This window comes from Rattus rattus, chromosome 3 (assembly GCF_011064425.1).
Source record: "Rattus rattus isolate New Zealand chromosome 3, Rrattus_CSIRO_v1, whole genome shotgun sequence".
Lineage (NCBI taxonomy): Eukaryota > Metazoa > Chordata > Mammalia > Rodentia > Muridae > Rattus > Rattus rattus.
The window spans coordinates 150934646-150956872 of NC_046156.1; positions in this window are offsets into that span (position 1 = coordinate 150934646).

The following is a 22227-nucleotide window of genomic DNA, read 5'->3' on the forward strand; positions in this document are numbered from 1 at the left end:
CAGGAAGCCACCTGTGAAACAGTGGCCCCATAAATAAGACTGAGAACATGGCAATATCCATGGAAACATTAGCAGCGAAAGACAAAGAGTACAGGCAACTAATGACTGATGGGAGTCCCAGACTGATGATCCAACTTCAAATGGCCATTGCTGAAACCATATACACATAAAAAAGGGACAAAATTGAACTTAGCAGGTTGTACTTATATTTTTGCATTATAATTATGCCCATATGTGACACTAATACTCAAAGTAAAAGGGACTATTAGTTTAAAATTGGGGGACATATCGGAAGTTGGAAACTGGGACATGGGAGGAATGTAAGGGAGAAAAAGGAAGGGATGTAATGATATTTTAATTAAAATGTTTATTAATTTACATATTCTTTTAAGTAATAAAATTTCAAAAATGAAAAATATAATGTTCAACATTAAGTTGCTACTATATGACTAGATTTCTTCCTTCCTTTCTCTCCTTGTCTCTCTTTCTCTCTCTCTCCTTCCTTTCTTTCTTCCTTTCTTTCTTTCTTTCTTTCTTTCTTTCTTTCTTTCTTTCTTTCAATAAAGTCTTGCTCTGTAGTCTGAGGCTGCCCTTGAACTCATGCCTTAGCTATTGGAGTTCTGGAAATAGAACCATGCACACCATGCCTGTAATGATAAGAACAGTTAGTATTCATTAACATTTTATTTTTGTCATATTCTATTATTATGGCAAACTTTATTTCAATACCTAATTACTGTGCAGTGGTCAAATTATAGTTTCTTAACCTTATTTAAGTAATTGAACTTGTAGTATGCACTGACCTTTCAAAATTATTTTTACAATCTGTAATTATAATTACAAAGCTTTGAAAAGATTTAAGATGTTAGTGATGTTTAGGTAATCTTGAGTAATTAACTTAATTCCAAAGGTATGTAACACTAGAATGCTAGCACCTTAATTAATTTTTAAATATTTGTCATTTAGTTGCTTTGTAGCTTTAACAGAAGAATTATGATGTAGTCTATAATTGTGTATCTCCATAGCTTTGTAATGAATATCATACTGTGTCAATGTGTGAGAAATTTTTGCAAATATCTAGATTGTTCATGATTTCTTTTACTAGATTGCCAGGTTCAGTGTGATTATTGTGCATGTTTCATTTGTTAGATAATTAACTGAATTGATTAGCTGATGAATGCGCTTGTGTTTGAGTGAGTTCTACAAATGTATTATAGTCTTGTGGTGTTTATACTGAGTCAAAGCCAGGAGTGCTAGAAACATTTCCTCTGTTACTGTAGAGCTGAAAGCTTTCTTTTCAGTCATTTCTGTGTAAAAGCCCAGTAAGAGAGATAAAGGAGACATGTTCTTGGAATTGTGGACAATTTGTGTTCAGCAATTATTTACTAATTTTCATTTCTTTGATATATTAAAAGGAGAAAGGAATCTACATAATTCTAGTTTTTTATTTACTTTAATTTCTGGTTTTAACTTTAAAGAATGATAACAATGTTTCATAGACATACACAAATATGTGTGTATGTGTGTGTGTGTGTGCATTTGTGTGTGTTTTTTGTGTGCATGTGTGTATGTGTACATGTGCATTTGTGTGTATGTGTGCATAGTATAGTATGTATGTGGCAGGATATCTAGCCCAAGAATCTCAGAGAATTCTCCTATTTCCTTTTTTACTCCACCATAGGCATGCTAGGATTATAAATTCATGCTACCGCATATGTTTTGCATGGGTCCCGGAGACCCTGGTTTTCCCATTTCAGTGACAAATGTTTTTTCACTGAAACATCACTTTATCCTCTGAAAACTATTTTTGCAACATGACAATCAAATGTTAACAAAATATCCTCTGAAAACAATTTTTGCATCATGACAATCAAATGTTAACAAAATACATATTCTGATCATTATTAGTCATGTTGTAATGAGATATGGCTCACTTCCTTCTAGTTAGTGTTTATGAATCAAGGCATATGTTAGCATTATATTCTTGTCAGTGTTTAGCACTAATTCAGAGTTTTAACTCCTGTCCTCTACTCCAAACTATATTAGTTACTTTTATCTTACTGCGTTAAAATGTAATTACCAATACAAGTCATGAAAGAAAGGATGTATTCGAGCTAGTGGTTCCAGAGGGTTAAAATCCATAATGTTGGAGCCGAGGCAGCATGAAGGCACGAGAGCTAGAGCAGAAACTGATTGCTCATGTCCTGAACTGTAAGCACAAAGCAGAGAGTGAACTAGAAATAGAATTAGTCTTTAAGCTTCCAAAGTCAACTCCCAGTGCTGATTTTTCTGCAAGGCCACATCACCCAAACATCTCCTAATAGCACCACTAACTGAGGATGAAATACTTAAATGCCTGAGTCTAGAAGAGTACAGAAAATCATGGAGACTAATAATATTGCAGAATTGTAAAAGACCATCTCCAACAGCACGTAGTAAACTGAGGAAAGCAGCTAGTATAGAGTCAGAGATTGGGTCAGTGCTGATAGCAACTGACAGGAGTCCCCACTGACAGTGGCAGGAGATCCATGGGCTCAGCACTGGCTGACAAGATTTAATTATATTGGGCTGGTAGTTTATATAACTGGTGAGAAACTTTGAACTCCTTTCACTCTTTGGGGGTTTGCAAGAAATAAAAGAGAACATTCATACACTCACAGACACAAACTTAGTGGATGAAACAAAGCAGGATCCAACCATCTTGTATGCATGCACGCGTGCGCACATGCCAAACACACACACACACACACACACACACACACACACACACACACACTTATGCCACATTAAATTCTATGTGAAAATGAAGACAGTTCTAAGGATAAAGCACCTAAATAAACAAAGAAAAACCATACCAAAGTGTATGGGCCACCAAGACAATTAAGAAGAAAGAGCCTACATAAAAAAATAATTGGAGAAATTTCAAATTGATAACTGAATCATTAAAGGCCTTTCTTGGAAAAACAAGAATGACCAAAACTCCCAGAACAGAGTAAATTTTAGTGTTGAAGTCTAAAAGAAAAACAAAACAAAACTAACAAACCCAAGAACAGCAAATACTACAAAGAAGCAAAAATATTAAAATGAAACAAAGATTTGGTTCCTTTCATTGTAAAGATTAACAGTTGACAAACTTTAGTCAAACTAACAGAAGACCTAATTTAAAAACACAGGTTAATAGAAAGGGTATTAAAACAGGGAAGAAAGGTAAGTTACTTATAAAAACATGTGTGTCAGTAACACATGCAAAGTAACAATGCTGCCGGAGGCATCAGCAGCCCAGATTTTAAGTTACACTGTAGTAACAGAAATGACTTCATACTAAGAAAGACACTGTGCTGTGGACTAGAACTGGGGATATGTAGATAACAGCACATGCTCCTGTATCCACAGGATTGTTGACAGTGACTGAAGACATACAATGAAGAAAAGACATTATCATCAACAAATGGTACTGGGACAACTAGAGTGCTATACACACATAGACATAGCTAGATTCAAACCTGGTACTTGTTCTTCTCTGTCTCTGTGTCTGTGTGTCTGTGTGTCTCTCTGTGTCTTTCTCTCTGTCTCAAAATAAGATGATATCGTGAATCTGTCAAAGTAGAAATTAGGGAACACAATTGAACTCTGAAGCACAGGATAGGGTTTTTTTGAACATGATCTAGGAACGGAGGCACTCAAACTAACAGTTGACAAATGGGACCTCACAAAACTAAGAAGATTCTGTTTCACAAAGGCACCATAGTTCAAGTGAAGAGGTTGCCTTCCTAATGGGTAAAAGTATTCACAGCTATACATTTGACACAGGGTTAGCATCTAAAATATGCAAAAATGATAATCTCAAAAACTAAAGACCAAGAAAACAAATAACCTAATTAAAAATTGGATCATGGAATTAAATAGACAATTCTCAGAAGAAGAAATTTAAAAGGCTAAATTATGTTTTCAAATATTTACCATACTCTTCTATCATAGAAATTCAAATTAAACTTCTCTGAGATATTATCTGATTGTAGTCAGCACCACTAAGTTAAAAACATAAATGACAATCCACACTGATGTGGATGTGGGTGAAATGGTTATACTTATTCAATGTTAGTGCAAGCACAAATTGGAAGAGCAATTGTGGGAATCAATAGGTCTTAAAAAAGAGAAATGGATCTATCATATGAAAAGCTGTACAATTCCTTCACAATGTCTCAAAGGACTACTAGAGAAATGTTCATCCTGTGTTCACGGATGCTTTATTCACAATAGTCAGTAAATGGGTGCAGCATAGAAGCCCACATACTTCTGAATGTATGCGGAACATATGGTATATCACCCAGTCATATATCAATCAATTATACAAAAAAGTTAAATTATGAAATTATCAGCTAAACTGTGTATGGAGTGATGCAGATTCAGATCTACAATTGTCACGTGTTTCCACTCTTCTTTGGATGCTAGATTTGAGGCATAAGCATATATGCTTATGTTGACAAACATTTCAAAATTAATAAACTAGTATAGGACCATAATAGCCATGTTAGTGGACTTCAAGGAAAGGAGGGAGAGGGCAAGAAGGCACAAAAGGTGTAAAGAGAATGAGTTAGAGCACCTAACGTTCCGAATGAAACACTATCAAACTACAAACACAGTAGAACCCATGTAAGAGTTTAGAAAACCTTAGAACCAGATAGGGGATGGTATAAACGGCAATCGAAAGGCAGAATGCATGTCCTATCCTTTGCCAACATGAAGAAAAGTTACCATAGGTAAACCTCTCCTTCCTTTTCATGCTTTATTCTAAGATTAGATGATGTTCAGGTGGAGTGGGGAGGGTACATTGTTTTTTTCAATTGACAGGGACCTTCAGAGACACATGCTTTATGCCCTCCATTTAGTGGCATGTGAGACCATGTTCTCACAGGTTCTGAGGAGCTTAACTGGTTCTTTCACTGCCTACTACATAGGAAACTTCACTCTTCCCCTCTACTCCATGACAGTCACAGGTACAGAAGGCATGCAGAATGCCACTATTTTGCCATTAGCCTGCTTCTCAATCTATTTCACCCACAAAGAGATGTCAGCATGGTGGACCAGTTGTCTCTGCTCCCTCTTTTTTTTATTCTCTGTTTCAGAAATTAGATATTTCTTATTTTTATGCCTATGATTTTTTTACATTCTATGTTCATGTTTCACACTTTGATAACTTTTATCCCATTTGTCTGTGTTTCACAGGGCTAATGTGTTTAACAGAACATAGGTGGCTAAGAGAATCAAAATACATCTTTAGAATTCAAACTACCATCACCATGGCTTGTGCGATGAATGCACTCAGGACTGCCTTTTCATTATTGTCCCTTCAAATCTCGACAAGACCTTAAATGATAGGTCAGAAGGCATGGTTTACAAACACTCTACTCTTCCTAAACTTCAGGTACAAAATGAAGAAGTAGGCAAGCTTTTCAGATGATTGAATATTGGAAGGAGCCTGTTGAAGTCAGAAAGCACATGCACTTAAGCACCAGTGTTGGTAATTCAGTCTCAAGGCAAAACAAGCACTTAACTCATCCCATGTCTCCTCCCCCTGTCTCCAAGAGGATGCTCATGGGATGAACTGTGGGGGTGGAGGGAATGGGAGAGGGACAACATCTGGACTTTAAAAAATAAAAGTAATAAGGAAATAGAACTCATAATTTTTTATTTTCTATTCTAAATAGGCTATGTTTTAGATCAATTTTGTGGCTTAAATGGAGTAAGAAATGACTAATTAGATAACTGTAATATTCTAGTCTAGTGTTAGAAAATGCCTATGGAAAGAAGGAGAGAGGGGCTTTGGTTGATATGACGAATTGCTCATATTTCAGCACTCTTTGGACCCCACTAATTGGAAAAGGTATTCACACTTATATAGCACAGTCTATGACATCATGTGGACATGGCCTTGGAGGAACCTGCGAAGGGAACAAGTTTATCAATGACAAGTCCCAGAAGCTTTCAGAAGCAACAAGAGCAACTCAACCAGTTGTAGGAGAACTAGTGCTAATTAAAATCCTGACCTCTGTTTCTATTCTGTTTTCTATTTATACGAAAATATTCTGTGAAGTTGGGAAAATAATGGGATACAGTGAACCTGAGGAATTTTTTTCTTACTGTAAATGAGCAAAGGAGGTTTAAATCAAAACAGACATAAATAAAACCCTAAACGAAAGGATAGACAAGCTGAAACAAGTGTATATCTGCTAAGAATTTAACATGCTTCTTCCATGGTTAATCTTAACGAACAACATGATGGGATTTAGAATCACCAGGGAAACATCGTTGAATGTATTTGTGAAGGGTTACCTACACTGGGTTAATTGAGTTAGGAATACCTATCCTAAATGTAGGTAGTAGCATTTATGAGCAGGAGTCTCTACTTGACTAAAAAAAAACAAGTGAGCTGAACATAAATATTCACTATTTTTAAGGATCTGTCAGAGGGCAGATCAGGAGGGGGATAATGACTGGACTATAACAAAGATGAAAGATAAGAAAAAAGAAATAGAAAAGAAGAATATTTTATAAAACTATTAATTTCCACTAATGTGGCTATGTATAGATTAATAATTTTCCTTCGTTGCTCTGTTCTTGGGATTATTTGTTGAGTATAGAATCATTTGAGAAACAGACTTATGTCAACTCTGCCATTACTTCTGCAATGATTGATTTTTATAAAGATACAGAAACTCATAAAATTACAAGAGACTTTGATTCTTGCTTTAGTGTTTACTTGGGATATTGCCAAAGCATGGCCATTTTGTTAAGAAGAAAGCGAGAATTCTTGGCAAGTTGTGTTTTATATAAGGAGGCCAAACAACTTCTAAAACTCGTTGATTCATTTGAGACGTGATCTTACTGTGAAGCCCAGGATGGACTGGAACTCAGTAGAAGGATCAATTTTGACTCAAATGCATAAAAGTCCTCCTGCCTATGTCTCTCGGGTGTTTGAATTAAACACTCCTAGCTTTACATTTCTAGCTTTAAAGTTTTAATACAGCAATTTCTGTTTTGATAACAGAATAATGAACCACATCATCAATGAGTTTTACAATTTTTGCTTTCAAATCTTAAAGATGCCTTATTACTTACTCTGAAGTTTTCCTTCATAGGATTTAGAGTCCTCAGACTTTGAGAGTTGCATGTGTAAGCGTAAATCTCTCTCTCTCTCTCTCTCTCTCTCTCTCTCTCTCTCTCTCTCTCAATTACCTATGTGTGTACATATTGTTTTTATTTAATTAATTTATTTAAATTTAATTTATTTAATTAAAACAAGCATTATAAGAATTTTATCTATGTCTTCAGATTTCGGAATTTTTCTCATTCCACAGTCTACACTCTATATAGGTCAGCCTGAGAGAGAAAAAGACCTGTTTCTACCCAGAAATTAGAGTGAAGAGAAGCAAACATCATATTTTACATCAAAGTGAAACCCAAAGACATGTAGACAGTTTTTTTCTGAATCACTTCATGTGGAGTTAGAAATCACTGAAGTGTAGTAGAATCACTCCTAACTTAACGAGTATGCTCCAGCTTCCTCTAAGTTTGGGGGGAAGGGTGAAATCATAACTAATTTTCCCGTAAGATCTAGTTAAGTTGCTGACAATACTATACTGACAATATTATACATGCTGCTCCTGTTTCCATAACAACCTATAAATATACTCTGCTAGTAAATATATGTAAACCACCATGTTCATATTCCTAGACTGAGTCTGGCATCTTCCTTCTTCAGTTGGAGTTTTAGTGACTTTTAAATAGACACATTCTGAGATTTATTTTTCTATTCCTTTCTGGTTTTCTGGTTTTCCTTGAGCAACATTTAAAAGTTCCATCAGATTAGTTCTCAAATGTTTTTCCTTATATCAACCTCAAAATAATAGCAACTTTGTTTACCTCAGCTAGCAGCTTGATAAAAGCCATCCAATGTGACTAATGAAAGTGACAATAAATGATAAACCTACTTAAGCCAGCATGTAAACTCATAGTAGCTTTCAAGAGAGCCTTGAATATAAATAGAATATAAATCATATTTGTAACAATTTTAATAAAGTATGTAAATATTTTAATTGAATCATAGAATTAAGTAAATATGTATATCTCTTGTATGTTTTCCTTATTCTTAATTAGGGTTTCTATTGTTGTGATTTAAAAAAAGAAGAAAACAAAAAACAAAAACAAAACAAAACAAAACAAAAAAACCCTGGTCAAAAGCAACTTGAGGAAGTAAAGATTTATTTTGCTTACATTTTCAAGTAACTGGGAGAAGTCAGGAAATTGCTCAGGGCAGCAACATGGAAGCGGGAACTGAAGAAGAGACCATGGACGTACACTGGCTATTGGCTTACCTTCCGTGCCTTTCAGAGCCATTTTTTTAAATATCCTAGATCCATCTAAAATAGGCCAGGTTCTGCTACATTTTTCAGTTGAGACCTCTGCACAAATGACTCCAGCTTGTGTCAAGGTGACAGAAATCTAGCCGGCACGTATTCAAACACAAGCAAATAAGTTTAAATGCTACCAAAGTCATCATTTTTTAATGTGTCTTGCATTATCTGTTATTTGACACATATAGTTTATACATACTCACATATGAATTCATTTGGGAAATAAATTTAACATTGGCACTGCTTATGTTTCTCTTAGCGTCAGTAATCCATTCTTGCTCATTATTGTCCTGTCCTATTCCAGTCACAATGACTAGAGTTAGGGTGTAATAGTAGTTAGGGTGTAATAGCACTGCCACTTTTAGTTCATGCAAAATAAGTTGCTGTGTAGATGTGTGCACCCATTTCTTTATGGGGAGAGTTGTGAAGCCATATAGTGGCACATTTTACAAATAGATTATTTAAAAAAACCCTGTGCCTTAGGTTCATAAGGCAGTTTTCACTGGTTTACACACTTGGCACTCCTTGGTACAGTTAGTCATTTTAGTACCTTTGGTGCACTGCTGTCCTGCTTGGCAGTGGTAATTGACGATCAGTGCTTTAGTATAAGCATGATGACCTGGGTCTCTTAGGCATTCTGAACTACCTAAGGCTCCCTGAACATCTATTTTAAGGTTATGTGTATTCTACTTCCCTAACTACTTTAGGAATCCTTTCAATATTGGTGCTTATGGGTTCTTATGGCACTAGACACTTTATTGTTGTGACCAGCGACTTTGTTTTTGTCATTGTTCATTAATAAACGTGGTTTCAGCTGTACATAGTGGTTTCCCCTTGGTTACAGCTAAGGGTCACACCAGGTGTATCATTTCCTTTGGAAACTTCAAAATACATTTCAGTAAGATTGGTCGAGGAGCTCATCTAGTCAAGTGATTGCTGTTCATCCAGAAGTGCCTGGCTTCAGATTCATAGACCCTACATACATACATGGTAGGTGTGGTGTCTTGTGCCTCCAACCTCAGTGCTGAGGTAGTGCAATAGGAAGATTGAAGGGGCTTGCTGCCTAACCACTGTAGCCTACAGGTGAGTCAGTCAAAAACTAAGGTGAAAAGCAATAGTGAAAGACCCTCAATGTTGAAATCCAGTCCCTACACATGTGTGCACACCCATAATGACATGGACAACCCCTCCAACACACACAGACACAGCCATACACACATTTTAAAAAGATTCCACAAAGATTTGGTGCCAAATAACTGTCTCTATGTTTAGAAATTAGTATAAATAGGAAAAGTGAGGAAATGTTCTTTAAAGTAATAAAAATATTCATTCTAGAGAAAAAACATCCAGTTGCCTCATATATTTGCCACATAATGTATATTTTGTGTTTTATTTTTCCTATTAGTAGGAGACATGCATTTTTAACATCTTTTATTCAAATAATTCTACGAAGCTCTAAGGTAAGAAAAATAACCTGTATAAAAATATTATCATATATCATACATCATTTATTTTATATCCATGACAATAAAATATTGGGTTTTATAACATATGTAGACTCTTTTATTTTCTGAATTAGAATATTGGATTTTGTTTTGTAAAGGGTAATATTATTATTTATTATTATTATTATTATGTTTTTACTTGTTAAAGGTTTTCTTAAAGTAAACACATACACATACACGTGTGTCTGGCCCTTTACACACACACACACACACACACACAGAGAGAGAGAGAGAGAGAGAGAGAGACAGAGAGAAGAGAGAGAAAACACAGAGAAAGACAAAACTGATTCAAAGCCTGATCTCTTACTGGCGGCTGGGAATTTTTACGGTGTTACAGAGGTTCTTCTCCATTTTAAGGTTTGTCAGTTTAAACAAAGACAGAGAAGCTGATATTTCCACCAATTTGGGGTATGCCTGTCCTGATCTGGTTTTGAAGTTGTCTGACTGGTTTATAAGCTGCAGGTCCCCAATTGCCTGAGAAGAAAACCTGCCTCTTTGTTCTAAGTTGCCAGGCTTTTGCTCCATGTCAAAAGATGAGAAGGAAGCCAACCATATTTGAAATTTAATATCTTTATTACTTAGTCATTGCTCTTTGCCTGTCTACCTAAGTCCCAGTCCACCATTGCTCAATCTTGGAGATTGCCCTACCTTCTTAGGCATTTGAGGCACAACAAACATCTAACAGCTTCAAGGTGAAGTAAGTGGGTGGCAGCAGTTGGAAGGCCTCAAATGAGGGATTTTCTAAGGGCTCATGATAAAACTTAACATATGGCAAATACCCTGATCATACAAAGACCTGTGCCCTGTGATGACAGCATGTGTCCTCGGATCTTGCTATGAGAATGAGGTAGCATCTGTAACATACAAAGAGCAAGACTATTTGCAGTACTCTAATTCCTACTGAAGGCACAGTTAGGAAAACAGTTGGGGCAGGAAGAGAACAGGCATGAAAATTACCCAAAGAACCCTTGATAGGCTTTGTCACTGGCACTAACAGGGTGGATGATTCTTCTGCTATTGTCTACTATATACACAGTGGGGGAATGCATAATTTATCACAAGTGCTGGAGATCCTTAACTGAACAGGATAATTCAGAAGTTGGCTGTAGAGTCTCCTCTATAACAACCTCATGACAAACCAACACTAAGAGACAAAGTTAATGAGGAAATGTCCTTGACATTATGGTCAACATAAGTCTTGTTCAGTAAGGTGAATGCAATTGTGCAGTGGGCTGAACCAAGTTCCAGAGCCCTGTAGAGTGGTTAGACCAGAGAAATAGTCTGCACTGATTCTAGACTGATATGAGTTTTGTTTAACTGGTTAGAAACTAACTACTTTTAATTTGTGTGTTTGTGGTGAGAGGGGCAGGGAGCATATAAATGCAGGTGCCCACACAGGTCAGGTCTTTTGGTCACTCTCAGTCTTGAATTGATGGTTGTGAGATACCCACTGTGGGTAGGTACTGGGAACCCAGAGCAGTACATACTCAAACACTGAGCCATCCATTTTTCCAGGCCCAGATACCTGTTTTCCTCACTTATTTGTGAGTTCCATCCTCATGTGCTTTCTTCCTTCTTCCTGCTCGGTGAGAAGAACCATTTGGAATTGAGTCTTGGCATTGAAGTCTAGCTTTACCTTGTGTGAAAAAACCTGTCCGTTTCTAGACAAGAACCAGCCAAAAAATTTAAGACTCCACAGTCAGCACGTGTGGAATGGGACTCACCAGGGAGAAACAGAGAACCTAAAAACATTTGTCTTGAATACCTCTGGATTTGTGCCTGCTGATTGGTTTGGTTAATTTGGCAGCCTAGTCTTTTGGCATCTTCAACTGTATGCCTGTACTTAGACATTTCTTTTAAATGAAAGGGATGACAATTCCACATTTCAAATGCTACATTTTCCAGATTCATTTTGAAGTCACATTTCCTAGATGTTGACTGAAATCTGCAATTCCAGTGTGGTCAGCAGATTCACCCAGACTCTTTTCTTTCTCTGCTTCACCTGCATCCAGACTTAGTGTGATTGCCATATATAGTCTTTGCAACACTTCTAACTCTTTTTGTTTAGTTGTTGCCAAAGTTATAAAAATAGTCCTGACTTGCCGAACTCTGCACAAAACTACTGAAGAGGCATTTTCTGTTTTATCACCTGATTCTTTTTCTTTGAAGAAATTGACACATCAGTCGAGAAATGACATTTCACAAAATGTCCTAGGAAATCAAAGGATATTTTTCACTGTAAGTAAAGTAAATTAGTTTGGAATGTACTTCATTCTTTTTGTCATTTGGAGAATATTTAGCAATAGATGCATTGTGGCCTTTAACAATATATTCTGAGGAATGCGTTTTCTCACTCAACCTGATACATATACAAAGACTGCAGGCATGGAGGAGAAAAAACTAGAATAAATGAAGAAAAATTGTTTATTTTATAAACCCTATCATCCTATTAATTTCTATATAGGCTAGATTTATGCTTAGATGTCCAATTTTAGGCTATCAATATGATTTAATATGGCACGATAGTTTGGATTATACATTTTATTTTGTTAAGAGGGACTACAAATGACAATTTCACTTCATTATAAAACAAGGAGTATTGGATTTCATAAAAGTATAACAAAAAATAGATAAATTGGTGCTTAGATTATTATGCTAGAGGATTGGAAAGTATTTGCTGCCTTCTGTTGGTGTCATAGGATGATTTTGTTTCCTTTCACAGTATGTGTTAAGAGTTATGTTAATATCTTTCCATAAAGAGATGTTTATATATGACCAAGTAATTATATTGGATTTGAGCATGACACATATACCATTGGAGAATACACTTAACTTTCTGAAATATTTGCAGTAACATGATGAAAATCAGTCTATGCTATAAAGTAGCATCTTGATTATCAGTTTGACAGAATTACCTAAGAGATAAGCCTCTGTCAGCTTTTCTCTATTATCTAGATAATGTTAATTGTAGTGGAAATACTCATCAACACTGTGGGTCCCTTGGCCAGGATCCTGGGCTAAATCAAAAAAGGAAAAATAACCTGAACTTTAACATTGATTTCTGTTTGCTCAGCATGGATGCAAAGTGACCTGCTGCTGCCTGTTCCAGCCTCCATTCCCTATGGGAGATTAGAACTCAGTGGTAGAAAACTTCTTGAATATTTTAGACAGAACTTAAGGGGCCTTTCTGCTGGGAGCTGAAGAATAACCTAGTTGAGAGAAACAAAATATGTGGTGGTTTTAATGAGGGATGTCCTCCAGAATTTGAAATGTCTGAAGGCTTAATCTCAGTGGAAGGTGCTGTGTGGGGTGGTGCTACAGTTTTGTGGGAAGACAGAAGTCACTAGGGATGGAATAGGAGAGTTCATAGCCTTGCACTACATGTAGTTTTCTATGATTTGTACTTGTTGTTGAAGAAATTATCACTTAGATTCCTGTTCCAGCTGCCTGCTGCCATGCCTCAACCACCACTAAGGATTCTCCATTTGAAAGCAGAAGCCATAAGACATTATTTCTTTCTAATTTGGCTTTATCGTGGAGCTTTATCAGAGCTATAGAAAAATTACAAATATGGAAGATGCCTAGACCATCAGATTCTGTAGGAAAACAAGGACTCCTTTTCAAAGAGTGACCTCCAGGCCATTCATGGTATATTCTAGTAAAGAATTTGAGTGTATTATTCGTATTAAAGATGTGCATTGCAGTGAGAAATATAATGGATAGACTACCTTAACTGTAGATAAGTTGCGTTAAGACAGCTTAGCACTCAGCTTGTGGCATGGATAATTCTCAGAGCTCTTATGCAGATCCACAGGGAGACAGAGCAAATGCAATTGTAGGAAACTCCTGAGTGAATGAAACCCTAATGAGTGTGTGTTGTTGACATCAGTCTGGCCATGTCAAGGGCTAGAGCCTCCAACTGGGAGAAAAATGGCAAAGCCTTTCCCCAAGGTTCATGTATGGATGCGAATAGTGTGTGTGTGCATAGGGGCGGTGTTCACTATAGCTTTCTTTCCATGGGTGTTTACAGCCTAAAGATTGCTTCCTTACACAGTCAACTGCTTTCAAGACTAGCTAAATCAGTCTTTTTGATCCAACCCTATAGTCTACTCTACTTCCACTTTTTAATCTGTATGTAATAACCCCATCTCCTTGTTGAATAATATGTAATAACTTAATCTCTCTGTATGATAAATACTGAGCTTTTAGGGTGTTATGTCTTCTCTATCAGAGAGCATCCACCCTTAGCTAGCTCTTTCTGACTGTTTGTGTGTTTGTCTTGTCTTTATTCCTTTACTGCCTCAATCTGATCTATCACTGAAGCCATGCAAAGTTCATGGAATAAAACATTTAAAGAATGTAGTTCAGTAAAGGTAGTTGTGTGAACAAATTTAAATTTGTGGACAAGGGGAATGAAGGGACCTGAGCATATGTAGTTGATAAAGAGAAACTTTACTTTCTTCATTGGGAAAAGGTATCCTCCCCACAGGACAATAGAAAAGATATTTTGAAGGGAGCACCCTTCCTATCAACAGGCAAAGTCTTGAACTTAAGTTGATGGATAAGGGCTTATTTGCACAAAACCAGCTGCTAAATGAAGTGAATTTGTAGATTCAGTCATGGGTGCATAAAGAAGTCACAATAGCTATGGACCAAGTAGGCCAAATGGTAGTTTGTAGCATAACTGGTCAGCATAGTCCACATGGTACTGGCTTTGTAAATAGGAAATATACATGATTGCTGTGTACACAGAAGTTTTTCTGCACTGATTCGGAGACTGCTGAGACCAGAGGTCTATAAAGATAAAGCTTCAGCTGTGATAGAGACCTGATGATATTGAAGATGCCAAGTCTGTAGGGAATGAGGCATGTCTTGAATGTGTATTATTTGACATGGGCACAGCTACATCAAGGATTACAGTGTCTCAATCTGTGAATGAAGCTGGCAGATGGCAAAGCCTTCCTCTAGGCCATATGTAGATGTTGATAGTGTGTGCAGAAGAGTTCACTCTAGCTTTCTTCTCCTTATACTTCCAGCCAGAAGACTGCTCCTCTACAGAGGCTGCTCTACCAATAACAGCCAAGCCTGCTTCCTCATTCAGCACTACACAATATACCTGCCTCCCAGCTGAATTGCATATAACAAATATGCCGAGTTCCCAAGTGTCTCAGTTCTCTATCTGAGAGCCTAGAATCAGACGCCAGTTTTTTTGTCTACTTGTTGACGTGTCTGGCAGTCCTTCAGTCCTTCTTTGCATAAGTGATGTCAATCCCTTGGAAAATGCCTTAAAGGGCCATGAGATATCTATCAAGGAGTGGAATTGGAGAAAAAAAGAGACCACTGTACTGCAAACAGAGTGGAGTTTTGGTGGGGCCAAAACTTGTAGCCTAGATGATTTCCCATGAGCCCACTTGACAGGCTTAATGCCGCAGATTTAGGTACTTGTCCTTTTGGGGCTTTGTGCACGCTAAACCAGTACATTTGCAGCTGAACTACATCCCCTTTATTACAAAGAGTCTTTGTAAAGTGAGTTTCTATGTTTTGAAAATTTTGTGATGACAAAGATATTTGAAGAAAGGCAAGTAGCACAGCACCAAAACCTAAGACAGACATATACTGTAAAGTTTACTCCTTCATTTAAAGAGGTTGGTAACCTGCTCACTGAACTGATACTTTGAATGTAGTTGAAGATTAAAAACATCATAGATAGGGGCAGTCAAGCTGCAGGAGCCCTGTGGTCCAGACAGTGCCCGCATCTGAACAGACCCGATCATACAGCTCCCTACACCCAAATCCTGGGGGAGGGAAAGCTAGACCTTCAGAGGTGCAGACACATCTGGGAAACCAGAGGAGACTACTCTCTGTCCACATTTCTGACTCTAGGGGAAAATGACTAGCGCCATCTGGGCCCCCTGAGCACGGGGACCCAGGAGAAGGAGGGGGAGGCCCTTCTGGTTGCTGCCCTCACTAAGAGCTGAAACCTAGCCCTGAGCAGCAACTACAGGCCCAAGATCAAAGGTAAGACCAACTTTTCTGCTTCAAGTGACCTGCCTGGTGGACTCAGGACACATGACCATAGGAACAGCTGAAAGCCAGTGGACAGAATGACTACACGCCTGAAAGCAGAACACTCTGTTCCCATAACTGGTTGAGAAAAAACAGGAATACAGGTCTACAGCACTCCTGACACACAGGCCTATAGGATGGTCAAGCTACTGTCAGAAATAGCAAAACAAGGCAATACCAGAGACAACCTGATGGCCAGAGGCAAGCACGGGAATTGAAGCAACAGAAACCAAGTCTACATGGCATCATCAGAGCCCAATTCTCCCACCAAAGCAAACACTAAATAACCAAACACACCAGAAAAGCAAGATCTAGATTTAAAATCACATTTGATCATGATGATGGAGAACATTAAGAAAGACATAAAGAACTCCCTAAGAGAAATGCAGGAAAACACAAGTAAACAAGTAGAAGTCCTTAGAAACGAAACACAAAAATCCCTGAAAGAATTCCAGGAAAACACAATCAAACAGGTGAAGGAATTAAAAATGGAAATAGAAGCAATAAAGAAAGCACAAAGGGAGACAACCCTGGATATAGAAAACCAAAGGAAGAGACAAGGAGCCGTAGATACAAGCATCACCAACAGAATGCAAGAGATAGAAGAAAGAATCTCAGGACCAGAAGATTCCATAGAAATCATCAACACAACTGTCAAAGATAATGTAAAACGGAAAAAGATATTGGCCCAAAGCATACAGGAAATCCAGGACACAATGAGAAGATAAAACCTAAGGATAATAGGTATAGAAGAGAGTGAAGACTCCCAGCTCAAAGTAAATATATTCAATAAAATCCTAGAAGAAAACTTTCCTAACGTAAAGAAAGAGATGCCCAGGGGTTGGGGATTTAGCTCAGTGGTAGAGCACTTGCCTAGCAAGGCCCTGGGTTCGGTCCCCAGCTCCGGAAAAATAAAGAAAGAGATGCCCATAAACACACAAGAAGCCTACAGAACTCCAAATAGATTGGACAAGAAAAGAAACTCCTGCCATCACATAATAGTCAAAAGACCAAATGCACAAAATAAAGAAAGAATATTAAAAGCAGTAAGGGAAAAAGGTCAAGTAACATATAAAGGCAGACCTATCAGAATCACACCAGATGTCTTGCCAGAGATTATGAAAGCCAGAAGATCCTGGGCAGATGTCATACAGACCCTAAGAGAACACAAATGCCAGCCCAGATTGCTGTATCCAGCAAAACTCTCATTTAACATAGATAGAGAAACCATGAAAAAACCAAATTTACACAATATGTTTCTATAAATTGAGCCCTACAAAGGATAAAAAATGGTAAAGCCCAACACAAGAAGGCAAGCTACACCCTAGAAAAAGCAAGAAAATAATCATTTTGCAATAAAACAAAGAGAAGACAAGCACCCAAACATAATCTCACTTCCAAATAAGAAGATAACAGGAAGCAACAATCACTATTCCTTAATATCTCTCAACATCAATGGTCTCAAATCCCCAATAAAAAGACACAGATTAACAAATTGAATACGTAATGTGGGCCCAGCATTTTGCTGTCTACAGGAAACACACCTCAGAGACAAAGACAGACCCTACCTCAGAGTAAAAGGCTGGAAAACAACTTTCCAAGCAAATGGTCGAAAGAAGCAAGCTGGAGTAGCCATTCTAATATCAAATAAAATCAATTTTCAACTAAAAGTCATCAAAAAAGATACGGAAGGACACTTCATATTCATCAAAGGAAAAATCCACCAAGATGAACTCTCAATCCTAAATATCTATGCCCCAAATACAAGGGCACCTACATACGTAAAAGAAAGCTTACTAAAGCTCAAAACACATTGCACCTCATACAATAATAGTAGGAGATTTCAGCACCCCACTGTCATCAATGGACAGCTCATGGAAACAGAAATTAAACAGAGACGTAGACAGACTGAGAGAAGTCATGAACCAAATGGACTTAACAGATATTTATAGAAAATTCAATCCTAAAGCAAGTGTAAGATCTGTATGATATGTTCTTTAAACCTCTGAAGAAAGAAATTGAAGATCTCAGAAGATGGGAAGATCTCCCATACACATGGATTGGCAGGATTAATATAGTAAAAATGGCCATTTTACCAAAAACCGATCTACAGATTCAATGCACTCCCCATCAAAATTCCAGTCCACTTCTTCATAGAGTTAGACAGAACAATTTGCAAATTCATCTGGAGTAACAAAAAACCCAGGATAGCTAAAACTATTTTCAACAATAGAAGGAATTCCAGCGGAATCACTATCCCTTAACACAAGCAGTGTTACAGAACAATAGTGATAAAAACTATGGTATTGGTACAGAGACAGACAGATAGACCAATGGAATAGAATTAAGAGCCAGAAATGAACACACACACCTATGATCGCTGGATTTTGACAAAGAAGTCAAAACCATCCAATGGAAAATAGCATTTTCAGCAAATGGTGCTGGTTCAACTGGAGGTCAACATGTAGAAGAATGCAGATCATATCACCCTGTACAAAGCTTAAGTCCAAGTGGATCAAGGACCTCTACATCAAACCAGATACACTCAAACTAATAGAAGAAAAAGTGGGGAAGCATCTCAAACACATGGGCACTGGAGAAAATTTCCTGAACAAAACACCAATGGCTTATGCTCTAAGATCAAGATTCAACAAATGGGATATCATAAAACTGTAAAGCTTCTGTGAGGCAAAGAACACTGTTGTTAGAACAAAACGGCAACCAACAGATTGGGAAAAGATCTTTACCAATCTGACAACTGATAGAGGGCTTATATAAAAAAAAACAAACAAACAAAGAACTCACAAAGTTAGACTGCAGGGAGAAAAATAACCCTATTGAAAATGGGGTTTAGAGCTAAACAAAGAATGCACAGCTGAGGATTGTCTAACGGCTGAAAGGCACCTAAAGAAATGTTCAACATTCTTAGTCATAAAGGAAATGCAAATCAAAACAACCTGAGATTCCACCTCACACCAGTCAGAATGGCTAAGATCAAAAACTCTGGTGATAGCTGGCAAGGATGTGGAGAAAGAGGAACACTCCTCCATTGTTGTTGAGATTGCAGACTGGTACAACCATTCTGGAAATCAGTTTGGAGGTTCCTCAGAAAATTGGACATTGAACTACCTGAGGACCCAGCTATACCTCTCTTGGGCATATACCCAAAAGATGCTCCAAGATATAACAAAGACACATGCTCCACTATGTTCATAGCAGCCTTATTTTTAATAGCCAGAAGCTGGAAAGAACCCTGATGCTCTTCAACAGAGGAATGGATACAGAAAATGTGGTACAATGGAATACTACTCAACTATCAAAAACAATGACTTTATGAAATTCATAGGCAAATGGATGGAACAGGAAAATATCATCCTGAGTGAGGTAACCCAATCACAGAAAAACACACATGGTATGTACTCATTGATAAGTGGATATTAGCCCAAATGCTCGAATTACTGTAGATGCAGAGAACACATGAAATTCAAGAAGGATGACCAAAATGTGGATGCTTCACTCCTTCTTTAAAAAGGGAACAAGAATACCCTTAGGAGGGAATAGGGAGGCATAGTTTAGAACAGAGACTGAAGGAATGCCCATTCAGTGCCTGCCCCACATGTGGCCCATACATATACAGCCACCAAACTAGATAAGATGGATGAAGCAAAGAAGTTCAGGTTGACAGGAACCAGATATAGATCTCTCCGGAGAGACATAGCCAGTATATGGCAAATATGTAGGAGAATGCCAGAAGCAAACCACTGAACTGAGAATGGGACCCCCGCTGAAGGAATCAGAGAAAGAGAAAGGCCTGAAGGAGCTGAAGGGGCTTGACATCCCATATGAACAACAATGCCAACCAACCAGAACTTCCAGGGACTAAGCCACTACCCAAAGTCTATTCATGGACTGACCCTGAGCTCCAACTGCATAGGTAGCAATGAATAGCCTAGTAAGATCACCAGTGGAAGGGGAAGCCCTTGGTCCTGCCAAGGCTGGACCCCCAGTGAATGGGATTCTTCAGGGGAGGGCGGTAATGGGAGAAGATGAGGAGGGGAACATCTATATAGAAGGGGAGGGGCAGGGTGTAGGGGTATGTTGGCCTGGAAACCGGGAAAGGGAATAATATTTGAAATGTAAATAAGAAACACCCAATTTAATAAAGATAGAAAAAATCTGAACATTTGATAATATCAGGGAATAAATGCTATGACACAATATTCAGGTTATTATTAAATTTCCCAACATTCAGCTTAGGAAGATCTTTCCACAGCTCCCTTCTGCATGTCACACATGTTCAGTCTGACAAAAGCCATTCTCTTAAACGTGATACTTCACAAAAGGGCATTCTACATGGAGATCCTGCGTGTGAGAGCATTCTGACTTACTGTGAAGGAAGAATGCATTTCTTGGCTGAAAACATCTTTCTCAGGAACTATCGGTTTTCTTGGAGTTTGAGAGAACTAACTGATTTGTGCCACCACATGTAAGCCATTCACGCTTATAATAAAGATTGCAGTACATGGTGTACTTGACTGGAGCTATTATTTTCCCTCTCTTAGGACAATCTCATAAAGGGAGCTTTGTTCCTGTGACATTTCCAGCTGTACCCCAATGCCAGCCCCAGATGCTCTGAGTAGGACCGTAGAATTGCATTTTGCTTTCTGTGTACTTTTTAGCTGGAAGATAGCCGAGGCCTCATCTGGAACATCCTCATAAATGATACCTTAGATTACATTTTAGAGTCATTCTTAAGGCGGATATTTTACAACCTGTGCTGTCTTTTCTATTGCGCATCTCTCATGTGATTTTTATAGCCTGCTATTTCACCAACGCATTTGTTTTCTATTTATTTAAGTTGCAGATATGGAGCTGCCTTTCATAGATGATGAGGGATGACTTTCATGGTTGTTACCAAATCGAGTTGATTTCTTTTTCAGGTTCTGTCTCATGACATGCGCAGCTATGATGTCAAACACCCTTTGAATTAGGGCTCTGAACACCATAATGCCAAAGCAGTTCTACAGTCAATGCAAATATTATATACAGCTGTACAGCATGTCAAAGCAGTCCAATGAAATGTAAAACAAAAGAAATCACTAATCTACAGCTTGCGATTCCTTCAAAACATTCATCAACCTTCTAAACAGAGACAGCGCTCAGTGTCTCTGCCTCTTTGACATTTCTGTGAGATTACAATTTACTGCTAGAGATGTGAAGTGAAAACCCTGACTTGAAAGAATTGTCTGCTTTAGATATATAGATATTGAGATTCATGCTCTAAATAGCCTTTCTTTGACTGTAGGTTAAAAAATTATTTGATTAACATTTTGTAGAGCAATTTTAAAACTATTCTAACAAGTATCTAATATTATAGAAAGTAGCTTATATATGTAACAGATTTGTCAGTAATGTCATTCTGTATACCAATAAATTATTAGTCATATGTGTTTCCATTTTTAAAATTTTCATTAAAATGGGGCCAATAGGTGTTGCTCAATAATAGGACAAAGTAATGTTCAGTGCTGCCTTGCTCACAGTTCAGAACTCTCTGACAAAATTCCTGCTGTGACCAGATCCACACTGGAAGTGTTATTCTGTTCAGTTTCTGAACTCTTATTATTCGTGATGTTAGGTTTCATGGGTAGTGGAGGTGTCTCCCCTACCCAGTCTTTCCCTTTAATTAATCCTCCGTACAAACACTCCCACAGACATTCTCACAGGTATGTCTTAATCATCAAAGTGCTTCTTAATCCCCACAAGTAGACGGTGGTGTTTGATGGCCACAATAGTTTTATATTCCAATCACTAATGTATGCCTATAGAACTCTGGACACTGAGACGTAGGCTGCCCTACAGAACAGTGCCTTTCAATCTCATACTACACCCATTCTACAGTATCTATGTGGTTCTCAGCTTTCTTCTCAGCCATCCTTTTTCTTGAGTGTATTCATCTAACATGGCTGAGCTTAATGACAGGCTCACATTCTATCTAACCATAAAACTCTCAAAGAATTAGACCACCGGCATGGAAGAATATCTTGAAAATATCTTTTACAAGCATGAAAGCTCCCAGTAGTGCTAATGGATGAGGCTCAAGACTTAGAATTGGGGATTTGCAAGGCTCTGTGGGGAGCTGCATTTGGATATGTGTTCTCCTGTTTCCTTAGTGTTCACTGATAAATAAATGGAGACCTGGACAGACCTGGACTCTATAATACTGATTTATGTTACAGAAAGCT